A 13,545-nucleotide genomic window follows, 5' to 3' on the forward strand; every position below is an offset into this window, starting at 1 on the left:
GCATCGTCAGCTGTGAACTCTATAGCATACTTCAGACAACCATCAAATGTTGCAATGGTAAAACGTTTGATATAATTTTCGCCTGATACGATCACTCTTCCTTCTCTTAATTCTTGCCTAATAGCATCCCTAACCTTTTTTTATTTGTTTTACCAATTCTGATGGTTGTTAAAAGCGGAATTTTGATAATATTACTGTTAAATCAACACACTCGTCACTCCCGTTTAACAACTCCTAATCGCTTTGGTACAGTATGCATCAAGTCACTTGCCGATAATGGTGCATAAAATGTTTGAAAGGTCTCATTTTCATCGAACACAATCAAAGTTAACATAGGACCTAGATGGCTTTAATTGCCCAATTTATAGTCGTGCCCAATTAGGCTTATTTTTTAACAATGTGATATTGCGCTCCAAAGGAATAACTTGATTTAACATGATGTAGGTGAATTAAATAATAAAAAGAAAATCGTGATTATTGATTAGCCTAGTGGTTATAGGTATTTAGGCAATAGGCATATCATGTGAAATAAGCCTCGTGAAATCCTTGTCAAAAGTGCAATAGATACGGCTGCGTGTAGCCGTAGGTCTAGATTATTTATAGATTGATTATATAGAAATATCAAAACATTCTAACAACTCCAAAGCAATTGCATGTGGCGCTGGAACCACTGACTCGCTGCAATTTTCTATTATCAAGAAACCTGCTGGTAACTCAACTGGTTAGGACCTATCATGAGGTGTCCTAAATATCTGTCAACTAGGTGGGACTCTTATGACGAAAGAGGCTTCTTGCATAGCTTTTATTTTTACTCATCAGAGTAGGAGTAAAATGTCTCTATTCTCAGCACTTACGACCAATTTTCTACTCTGAGACGCTTTGAGGATACAGGCCCTGATCTAGGATCGGTTTTGCCTTTTAAATCATAATGAAAAAGAGGGGGTACCTGATCCTAGATCAGTACTCCTAATCTGTGGACAGTTTGTGAATATGGGCCCAGACATCAAACAATAATTTAGGCACAATTCTCCCACTGACCATGACCTCACTTTCCCTCTGAATCCCACTGTAGAAGAGGCTACACTTCAGTACTGGGCCAGTAGATGGTATGATAGAGATAATGATGGGAGTTTCAGCAGGTATTAGGGATAGAGGAATCCAGTTCACAATACACCAGATAACCATTGGATGGCGATGTTGCTTACCTTGTGATATCCTCTCCCTTGCGGATTTACTGCCACTTCAGCACAATGCATGCACAGGTGCCTCGTTTGTACTTCGTATAGCCATGTTGATATTTTTATTGCCTGTTGATAATGCCATGATACATTATGTGTGCTTTATAATTCAGGTTTATTAATGATAGAATATCGTAAAAAGTAGTGCACTATATAGGGATGGGTGCCATTTCGGACGTAGCCACTGTCTGATAAATTTTTTTATCTTCTGTATAATATAGCACTAGGATATTCTGGTAAACCCAAACATCATCACCAATCTCCCCCACTCAGACAGTGTTCTCTGTAGGTGATTATAACCCTGGGATAAAGCCAGCCTCAGCCATATTCATTACAATGAATCATACAGACACAAACAAACATCTAATCAAAGACACAATTCTAATCCTGTTGTTTTGAATGGGCCTCACTTCCACAACACTGTCACAACACTGACACAACACTGTAACAAATAAAAGGGGAATATTGCAATGAGTGAGTCAACCCAGTAGCCAGGGTTTGGTTCAATTCCATTTAAATACAGACAATTCAGGAATTAAACTGAAATTCCAATTCCATTTTATTCTTATAGAGCTCAGAAAAATTTGAATACGATTTTTAGTTTACTTCCTAAATTGACTGAATTGACCCCAACCCTGCCAGTATCAGGGAGTAAGGGCCTGTACAGTATGAAACAGTGGTACCATGCTAGTTGGTTGGACTATATTGGATTGTTCTGCTAAAAAGGAAATGGGATGGCCTTTATTATGTTTGCACAAATGAATGCATTCAAACAAAATGTGTCTTCTGAATTCAACCCAACCTCTCTGAAAAAGAGAGGTGCAGGGGGCTGTCCTAGTCAACGACCTGGGGAGCAGTGCCTTGCTCAAAGGCAGAACAGCAGATATTTCCACCTTGCCTGCTTAGGGATTTGAACCAGTGAACTTTCTTTCACTGGCCCAATGCTCTTAACCACTAGGCCATGTGTTGTATTATATGCATTTGGGCATGTCCAGACAGACAGGTAGCAGCGGCAGCCAGCTGTAGTACAGTCGATTACATCTAGACAGATCATCATGGCTAACTCACCTGAGCACCCTCACATCAAAACCCAGATCATTTACAGTACAGTACATCTAATGCCTTCACTGGATCAGCTTTTACTTAGCCTACTACAGTAGCAGTATGCTAACACACTACAGCCCATGTCTAAAGTAGAGTAGGATACCATTCATTAAAACACTTGTGTGAAACTTTGTACATGGCAGATTACAGTAAACTTGTAATATTCGTTTGATTTCATTCTTACAGAAGAAAGCAAACTTCATAATAACTTAGTTATGAAATCAAATTGAAGGATTAGGGGACTGTATCAAAGAGGGTTTTGTTACAGGATGTAGGCCTGGTCATAGTTCCTGTAAGAAACCTTAGCATGTGATCTTGATATTCCAGAGAGGCTGATAACAATACATTGTATTGGGAAAGTATTTAGACCCCTTCATTTTTTCCACATGTTGTTACGTTACAGCCTTAATCTAAAATTGATTAAATAGTTTTTTTGCCTCATCAATCTACGCACAATACCCCATAATGACAAAGCAAAAACAGGTTTTTAGACATTTTTGCAAATTTATAAAATATACAAAACTGAAATATCACATTTACATAAGTATTCAGACCCTTTACTCAGTACTTTGTTGAAGCACATTTGGCAGCGATTACAGCCTCGAATCTTCTTGTGTATGACGCTACAAGCTTGGCACACCTGTATTTGGGGAGTTTCTCCCATTCCTCTCTGCAGATCCTCTCAAGCTCTGTCAGGTTGGATGGGGAGTGTCGTTGCACAGCTATTTTCAGGTCTCTCCAAAGATGTTAGATCGGATTCAAGTCTGGGCTCTGGCTGGGCCACTCAAGGACATTCAGAGACTTGTCCCGAAGCCACTCCTGCATTGTCTTGGCTGGGTGCTTAGGGTTGTTGTCCTGTTGGAAGGTGAACCTTCGCCCCCAGTCTGAGGTCCTGAGCGCTATGGAGCAGGTTTTCATCAAGGATCTCTTTGTACTTTGCTCCGTTCATCTTTCCCTCGATCCTGACTAGTCTCCCAGTCCCTGCCACTGAAAAACATCCCCACAGCATGATGCTGCCACCACCATGCTTCACTGTAGGGATGGTATTGGCCAGGTGATGAGCGGTGCTTGGTTTCCTCCAGACGTGACACTTGGCATTCAGGCCAAAGAGTTCCATCTTGGTTTCATCAGACCAGAGAATCTTGTTTCTCATGGTCTGAGAGTCCTTTAGGTGCCTTTTGGCAAACTCCAAGTGGGCTGTTTGGCCGGGCGGCCAGCTCTAGGAAGAGTCTTGGTGGTTCCAAACTTCTTCCATTTAAGAATGATGGAGGCCACTGTGTTCTTGGGGACCTTCAATGCTGCAGACATTTTTTGGTACCGTCACCAGATCTGTGCCTCGACACAATCCTGTCTTGGAGCTCTACGGACAATTCCTTCAACCTCATGGCTTGGTTTTTGCTCTGACATGCACTGTCAACTGTGGGACCTTATATAGACAGGTGTGTGCCTTTCCAAAACATGTCCAATCAATTGAATTTACCACAGGTGGACTCCAATCAAGTTGTAGAAACATCTCAAGGATGATCAATGTAAACAGGATGCACCTGAGCTCAATTTCGACTCTCATAGCAAAGGATCTGAATACTTATGTAAATAAGGTATTTTGTTTTTGTATTTTTTATAAATGTGCAAACATTTCTAAAAACCTGTTTTTTCGCTTTGTCATCATGGGGTATTGTGTGTAGATTGATGAGGACATTTAAAAAAAAAAATCAATTTTAAAATAAGGCTGTAATGTAAATTTTTTTTGGAAAAAGTTAAGGGGTCTGAATACTTTCCAATTGCACTGAATATCTCCTGTACATATGAATGGCATCGGGACAAACAGAATTCATCAGTATCCACAGCAGGTGTGTGCACACTGTGTGTGTGTGTGTGTGTGTTTGTGGTAGTAGTGCGTTGGTCTCTGTCGACCTAGTGGGTCTGAAACAGGACGCAGTGTGTGTGTGTTTGTGTTCACCTTCCCCAAGGTCTGCATAGTGCCGCTCCATCTGTGCCACTCCGGGGATTACAGCCCAATCCGTCTGTCTGCCTCTCAAAGTGCTGACGGACAGACCCCAGATTAGCAGAGCACAGGGCTGCAGAGCACTGCCTCCACCAGTAGCAGAAAGGGTAGGGGGGGGTGAGGGACCAGGGAGAGAGAGAGAGAGAGAGATAGGAGGGGAGGAGATAGAGAGAGAGAGAGAGAGAGAGAGAGGAGGTGAGGAGATAGAGAGAGAGATAGAGAGAGAGAGAGGAGGGGAGGGGAGAGAGAGAGAGAGAGAGAGAGAGATAGAGAGAGAGAGAAGGGGAGGAGATAGCGAGAGAGATAGAGAGAGAGAGAGGAGGTGAGGAGATAGAGAGAGAGAGATAGAGAGAGAGAGAAGGGGAGGGGATAGAGAGAGAGAGAGAGAGAGAGAGGAGGGGAGGGGATAGAGAGAGAGAGAGAGAGAGAGAGAGAGAGAGAGAGGAGGGGAGGGGATAGAGAGAGATTATCAGAGCAGTTCCAGAGACAGGGGTGAGGGGGGGTGTTGGGGGGGGGGCAGATTAGAGCAGCACAGAGAGGCATGGAGAGATTAGTACGGCATAGTGCACAAAGAGATGATGGGGGGAGGAGGGGGGAGGAAGGAGGGGCCCGGGCCAGGAGATTAACCTTGTTCAACCACGAGCAACAGCACAACCTGGCCCCACAACAACCATGTGCATGTCCCAAATGGCACCCTATTCCCTATATAGTGTACTACTTTTGAACAGGGTCTACAGGGCTCTGGTCAAAAGTAGTGCACTATACAGGGAATAGGGTGCCATTTGAAACGTATCCTGATTCTCGAGTCTACATTATACTGCATACATTATTCACCCGTCCTACTTTATGACAGGCCTTAGTCTTACCTAGAGTGAGTTATAGTATAGTTCAGAGAGTATTGACATACACACTAAAATGTCACACACTCAAGTACACTGAAATGCTACTGGTAATATTATACTGAAATGTAACAGGTTGAGGCTAAAGTATACAGATACATTATCATTCAACGTATTTTGAGATTTTAGGATCCTACTGCATGCTACAATATAGACTACAGTAAACTAAAACACAACAGTCTAGTTTACGGGAAACATGCAACGCCAGGGTTGTGGGTTCGATTCCCACGGAGGACCAGTATGAAAATGTATGCACTCACTAAGTCGCTCTGGGTAAGAGCGTCTGCTAAATGACTAAAATGTAAAATGTACTACAACAATTACTACTACTACTACTACTAGTCTCCCCTCACAGCTTCCAATTTAAAAATAGATGTGTGCGCACAAATACACTGTTAACTGCGGGTTTGATTGAATATGGTCATCAGATGTACTGGAATATGAGTACAGGAACAGAGTGAGGGCCTTATTGTTCAGGCCCCTCACACTGGCCCTCACACTGGCCCTCACACTGGCCCTCACACTGGCCCTCACACTGGCCCTCACACTGGCCCTCACACTGGCCCTCACACTGGCCCTCACACTGGCCCTCACACTGGCCCTCACACTGGCCCTCACACTGGCCCTCACACTGGCCCTCACACATGCTCCCGGTCCATGTGTTCCTCAGGTCTCACTGTTCCAGTAGTAGGTCAGGTCAGAGGGGAGGGAGTGGCGTGGAAATGTTTCAGCTGGAGCCTGTACACACTCAGAGCTGCTCTCTCTGTCTTGCACTCTGACCACCTCACTGTCATTGACTACTCTGCTCTCGGCCTCCCACTACTGACTGCTGTTGTTATAGCACCTACAGTATTCAGACCCCTTGACTTTTTCCACATTTTGTTACATCACGGCCTTATTCTGAAATTGTTTAAATTAATTATTTCCTCATCACTCTACACACAGTACCCCATAATGACAAAGCGAAAACAGGTTTTAAAAAAACAGAAATACCTTATTTACATAACTATTCAGACCCTTTGCTATGAAACTCGAAATTGAGCTCAGGTGCATCTTGTTTCCATTGATCATCCTTGAGATGTTTCTACAACTTGATTGGAGTTCACCTGTGGTAAATTCAATTGATTGGACATGATTTGGAAAGGCACACACCTGTCTATATAAGGTCCCACAGTTGACAGTGCATGTCAGAGAAAAATTAATCCATGAGATCTAAGGAATTGTCCGTAGAGCTCAGAGACAGGATTGTGTCGAGGCACAGATCTGGGGAAGGGCACCAAAACATTTCTGCAGCATTGAAGGTCCCCAAGAACACAGTGGCCTCCATCATTCTTAAATGGAAGAAGTTTGGAACCACCAACACTCTTCCTAGAGCTGGCCGCCCGGCCAAACTCAGCAATCGGGGGAGAAGGGCCTTGGTTAGGGAGGTGACCAAAAACCTGATGGTCACTCTGACAGAGCTCCAGAGTTCCTCTGTGGGGATGGGAGAACCTACCAGAAGGACAACCATCTCTGTAGCACTCCACCAATCAGGCCTTTATGGTAGAGTGGCCAGACGGAAGCCACAGCCCACTTGAAGTTTGCCAAAAGGCACCTAAAGGACTCTTAGACCATGAGAAACAAGATTATCTGGTCTGATGAAACCAAGATTTAACTATTTGGCCTGAATGCCAAGCATCACGTCTGGAAGAAACCTGTTTTTCAGCGGCAGGGACTGGGAGACTAGTCAGGATCGAGGGAAATATGAACGGAGCAAAGTACAGAAGGATCCTTGATGAAAACCTGCTTCAGAGCGCTCAGGACCTCAGACTAGGGCGAAGGTTCACCTTGCAACAGGACAACAACCCTAAGCACACAGCCAAGACAATGCAGGAGTGGCTTTGGGACAAGTCTCTGAATGTCCTTGAGTGGCCCAGCCAGAGCCCGGACTTGAACCCGATCGAACATCTCTGGAGAGACCTGAAAATAGCTGTGCAGCGACGCTCCCCATCCAACCTGACAGAGCTTGAGAGGATCTTAGGGAAGAGTCTGTCACATAAGTATTATTTTCATTCTCCTAGTGCTGTATAAATGGAGAACACTGGTTCTGAATACCGTGTCTGTACTTGTTAGTCTAACCCTGACACTTGTCTTTGTTATCAATAATCAATAGACACAGACACATTGAGTCTCATGGAATCATTGGAGTCATCAAGAATAAACATGTTGACTTGAAGTTCCAAAAGGTCATCTCTGATATTTTGAAAATTAATGGAAATACTTACCCCCCCCCCCCCCCCCCCCCCCACTCGCCGCCTGTGATTGGTCACCACTTCCCAGCAGCACAGATTAAGACATGTTTCCCCACTTTACCTCCCCTGTTCCCCACGCCAGCGTCACATGACCCATTACATCACTGGATTGAGGTCAGCGCTGGATTAGGATGCTGGGAGAGCGGTGGAATTACTGAAAGTGAGGGAGAAGTGGCGGGAGGAAGGGGGGTCCAGAGGGTACAGAGAGAGAGAGAGAGAGAGAGAGAGAGAGAGAGAGAGAGAGAGAGAGAGAGAGAGAGAGAGAGAGAGAGAGAGAGAGAGTTACATTAAGAAGAAAGAGGGCCAGAGGGGAGAGAAATAATGTACAGTAGAGGGTTTAACGTAAAAAGGGGGATTGTACAAAGCAAGCATCTTAAGTTCCTGTTAGAGTTCTAACAATAATTTGTTATCAGAGGATAGATAATAACTGAGATAATGGTCTTCTAATGGCGACATAAGTGAGGAGGAAGGATATGTGACCCACAGGAATGGGGTCACAGTGAAATGATTTGTTGACTGTTGTGGAGATCACTCCACTGTGTCTCTATTTGTCCTCTGTTGACCACTCTCTCATGTATTCATTGTATAACTTTGTTTTCATCAAGCCATATGGACAGTCACCTCCGCCTGTTTGTTGCACTGTTCTCTCCCCTCCCTCTCTATTCCTCCCTCCATCTCTCAGGAGATTACGTCTGGAGACTTGTTATTGATGGTTGATGATGATAACAGTCAGTGGTAGCAGCTCCTTAACAGCATTCACTAGTACATACCATATCAACACGCACTGGGAGATAACAAACAGCCACAGGTTCATAACAGCAGACTAAATCTATAACAATGACAGGTTCATAACAGCAGTCTAAATCTGTAACAAAGACAGGTTCATAATAGCGGTCTAAATCTATAACAAAGACAGGTTCCTAACAGCAGTCTAAATATATAACAAAGACAGGTACATAACAGCAGTCTTAATCTATAACAAAGACAGATTCATAATAGCAGTCTAAATCTGTCACTATCTGCGGTATGTTGTCAGACGTATCATTTAGGTGAGATGGAAATCCTAAACGGACTAGGACTAGTTGCTATAACCCAGTGAATTCCTCTGAGCCAGAATCTCCAGATTAGTCTGTGAGAGACCGGCACAGCAGGGCCTGACAGGACTGGGACTGGCTACTGGAAGAAGTTACACTCCAAATACGGCCAGCATTGCCATGAAGACCCATGATAGGGATGGAATGTATTTTACTGTAATTTTCAGGTATTCTGTCTAGTTTTCTTCATGTTTTTTCCAAATGTATTTTTTATTCCACTCTTGTTCCTGTCTATATGTAGGCCTCATTCTCTTTCCTCATGTATGTAGTACAGGTCAAAGTTTAATTAAATATCATTTTTCCCAGGATGCACTGGGCTTCGAGGGCAGCTGTCATGGGTAATGTTGGAACTAATTTGTCATCTGGAGAGAGAACGACAGTAAACCTGCCAGCAGAGAGAAACATGTCAAGAGAATAATGCACATAGAGATGGAGAAGAAGAAAGGATGGAGAGACAGCGACACCATAGAGAAGAGAGAAAGAGAGAGAGATAGGAGGAAGAAGAGACTGTAATCCTGTCTAATTCACTTAGTGAAGTGCTGAGGGGGCAAGACACTAAGAGGATTGGGACATTCTCTAAATTAGATTAGTAAAAATAACAAAGTGCAAGGAGAGGTGAGAAGAAGTGTGGACATGTGGGCACATGGACACAGGCCAGGGGGACAGGACAGTGGGGCAGGCCAGGGGGACAGGACAGGGGGACAGGCCAGGGGGACAGGACAGGGGGCAGGCCAGGGGGACAGGACAGGGGGACAGGACAGGGGGGCAGGCCAGGGGGACAGGACAGGGGGACAGGCCAGGAGGACAGGACAGGGGGCAGGACAGGGGGACAGGACAGGGGGACAGGACAGGGGGACAGGACAGGGGGGCATGCCAGGGGGACAGGACAGCAGAGGGGGACTAAGGATGATAATGGACATGTTTACTGACAGACATCAGAACAGGTTGACGTAGTGCTCCTGTTTGAGACTTCTCTCCAAGTCAGAGAAGGAACCAGAATCCCCTAGTTAGTTCTACTTCAATTTAACCCTAATTCTAAGGCTGACCTACACCCTTTCCCTCCCTCCTCCAACCCTGACTACGCTAAAATCAGACTTCTCTCACAAACAAATCTAATCCTGACAATAATCTCAGTCCAAGACATTAACAATAATCTTTGATCCAAACACTGACTTTTACTCTCGATAATAACTAGGTGTTAAACTTTAAGCCCCAGTATTGACTTAGTAAAAGTATATAACATGATTGTCAGTCAAGTGTTGCTCCAGTGATAGGCCTGACCATAATACTGATCTTATTACTACACTAAATTCAATTGAGCATACTGTGCATACCCTTTAAATGAATTATGGAGTGAGTCATTCCTGTTAAAACTCTATTTGAGATAAATCATAACAATAATAATCACAGAGAGACCGGCACAGCAGGGCCTGACAGGACTGGGACTGGCTACTGGAAGAAGTTACACTCCAAATACGGCCAGCATTGCCATGAAGACCCATGATAGGGATGGAATGTATTTTACTGTAATTTTCAGGTATTCTGTCTAGTTTTCTTCATGTTTTTTCCAAATGTATTTGTATTCCACTCTTGTTCCTGTCTATATGTAGGCCTCATTCTCTTTCCTCATTTATGTACTCCAGGTCAAAGTTTAATTAAATATCATTTTTCCCAGGATGCACTGGGCTTCGAGGGCAGCTGTCATGGGTAATGTTGGAACTAATTTGTCATCTGGAGAGAGAACGACAGTAAACCTGCCAGCAGAGAGAAACATGTCAAGAGAATAATGCACATAGAGATGACCATAATACTGATCTTATTACTACACTAAATTCAATTGAGCATACTGTGCATACCCTTTAAATGAATTATGGAGTGAGTCATTCCTGTTAAAACTCTATTTGAGATAAATCATAACAATAATAATCACAGAACATTTTCATAAAAACTATTATAATAATAACTTGATTTGTATCGCACTTCTTAATACAAGTAACAAAGTGCTTCACGTCATAAAATAAAAGTACTAACAAAGAAACAAAAACAAGAGGAAGGAGAAATGAAAAAAGGAAGATAGCTAATTCAAATCATACATTGAAATCAAACATTAAAAGCATCTTTATAAAAGTGCATCTTCACAATATAAAAAGAGTCACTGAATCTGCAATATGATGGAATTAACAGTAATCGCAGTGATAATGATAGAATATGATTACATTCATACTGTAGTTCTATTACCACTAAGAGGTTTTCAGCCTTGTCATATCAAACAACCAATATCAGAATTAGACACCATTTAAAGATTCAAATGGACATCCATGACGCCATTTGGTGGATTGAAGAGAAATACAGTGAATGGTACATAGAGCTTGACAGGGATAGACATAAGCTATTTGTTAAGGTTGGTCATATTTAGATGTAAATTTACAACCAATAGCATATTAGGATTAGGCTTTATGTCATAGGGAATACAGGATTTTGGGGATTGTAAATGATCACAGATGGTATTTAAAACAAAGGCAGACAAATTGTCTCCATCTTCTCTATCTACAAAATGTAACTTTCTCTCTCAGCGTCTGTCTTCTTCCTCTTTTAAGTCTTATTTTGGACTTTATGAGATGAACAAATTCAATGGATTTTCCTCCTTTCAATAAAGGAATTTTGCACCCATAGAATTGGAATTGACTTGTAATCAGCTTGATTTACAAACAAAACATGTGGTATGCAGTATCCTTTGATTGGCTCCTTTCTGTTCACATAACCTCCCAGTTGTTTTAACCAACAATAAATGACAAACGATTGTAGATAAAGAACCATCCAACCTATCCCTGAGAGCAGTCTAGAACCTTGCCTAGAACCCAGTCTTCAACCAAAAGAACCTAAGCATGCCACCGCGTTCTCACAAACAATGGTCCCCCCACCCAACTCTTATGTGACGCCAATTGTAGATAATGTGACGATTGTAGATAAAGAACCATCCAACCTATCCCTGAGAGCAGTCTAGAACTTTGCCTAGAACCCAGTCTTCAACCAAAATAACCTAAGCATGCCACCGCGTTCTCACAAACAATGGTCCCCCCCCCCCCACACACACACACCTTCTAGTTCCATCCAACCTTTCCCAGAGAGCAGTCTAGAACCCAGTCTAGAACCCAGAGCCAGAGAACCCAAGCATCCTACATGCCATCATGTTCTCACAAACAATGGTCCCCCCAACTCATCTCTTACGTGACGCCAATTCATCTCTGTGAAACTATGCCTCGGACAGAACAGAATTGGGAAATGTGATTTATTTTTCATTTACTTTTATTCCTTATAACCCACCCACCCCGCTCGTGCAGAATGTTGGGGTGGACGGGTGGGGGGGTTGTTGGGTTGTTGGGATTAGGAATCGATTAAGAGTAAATTAGACTGTAGGGCTGGCTACGTCTCGCAGGGCCGCCGGCCCGGCCGCAAGATGATTACAGTATTTACAGAACAGCCCGGTGTCCAGCTTGTTTGCCAGGGATTAGAGGCAAAGAAATGAATCATATTTTTAAGTCCTAAGTGTATCTGTGTCTCCCACTCTGTCCCACTCCGTGTCTGTCCTTTACTAGTCCATATGCTGCTCCCAGGGATTACCATGGGGGAGTTTCTGGTCCTCTCGTCTGTTTCCTCCATCGCTCTACTCCTCTTTCTCATCTCTTATCCCTCTCCTTTCTTTTCATCTCTCTTTCCTCTCCTGCCTCATTTCTCATTTCTCATATCTCTTTATCTCTCTCTCTATTCCTCTCTCTCCTATTTGTCTCTCTCACTCTCTACCATGTCTCTGCTCCCTGACTGTAGACACGCAAATGAATACAGGGGCAGCAGGTACCCTAGCAGTTAAGAGCGTTGGACAAGTAATTGAAAGGTCGCTGGTACAAATCCCCGAGCTGGCAAGTTGGAAAATCTGCCGTTCTGCCCTTGAGGAAGGCAGTTATCCCCCAACAACTGCTCACAAGGCGCCGATGATGTCAATTAAGGCAGCCCCTCGCACCTCTCTAATTCAGAGGATGCATTCAGTTGTGCAACTGACTAGATATCTCCTTTCTTAATCTGCACTATCTTTTAGGTATCCTTACCATCTATGTCAGGAGTTCCCAAAGAAATTTCACTCAGGCCCCCTTTCCAGCATTGAGTGACTCAAACATTACAACAAAATCTATGGGCGAAAAAACCTAGCTAAAAAACGATATCTGACATGGACTAGTTGATCTGGACATTTCTGACAAGTTATAAATAGCTCTCTAAGCTATACAATGACTGACATTACAAGAAGAAAACCGATGATGCATTACCCAATTTCGAAATTGCACCTTGTGCATTCTACTGTTACAACTTTCAAGAGTAAGTTGAAAGCCGGACCGAGTTCCTAAAACATATATAAATAAATAAAAGGAAGTCACATAGATTATATAATCTATGTAACTCCCTCTGTGGACATCATGTTGAAAGATCTACAGAGCAAGAATATTTTTCACCAATGAGATTTTCATCTGAACAGTGATGCTGTGCCATTACAGTCCTAAAACAAACCTTGACCCAATTATGTCAATGCCATACTCAGTTGATAGTGTGGAAGTATTTTTTATACAAATCAACAAATATCACAATGGACTCATAAAACAGGTATTCTAGATGGTTGTACAAAGTTTTATTTAGGCTCAATCACCAGGGCCCATATTCAGAAATAGTCTGAGTAAGAGTGCTGATCTAGGATTGGTTTGGTCTTTTAGATAATAATTAATATGATGACATGGACAGGAAGGACCCTGATCCTAGACCAGCACTCCTACTCTGAGATGCTTTGTGAATACGGTCCCAGATGTTTTATTTTTTATTTTTACATGCGTTGGTCTTTTTACAACCAATTGTCCAGTGCACTTTTCATAA

The sequence above is a fragment of the Coregonus lavaretus genome (assembly GCF_964263955.1).
Source record: "Coregonus lavaretus genome assembly, chromosome: 30".
NCBI classification, from domain to species: Eukaryota; Metazoa; Chordata; class Actinopteri; order Salmoniformes; family Salmonidae; genus Coregonus; species Coregonus lavaretus.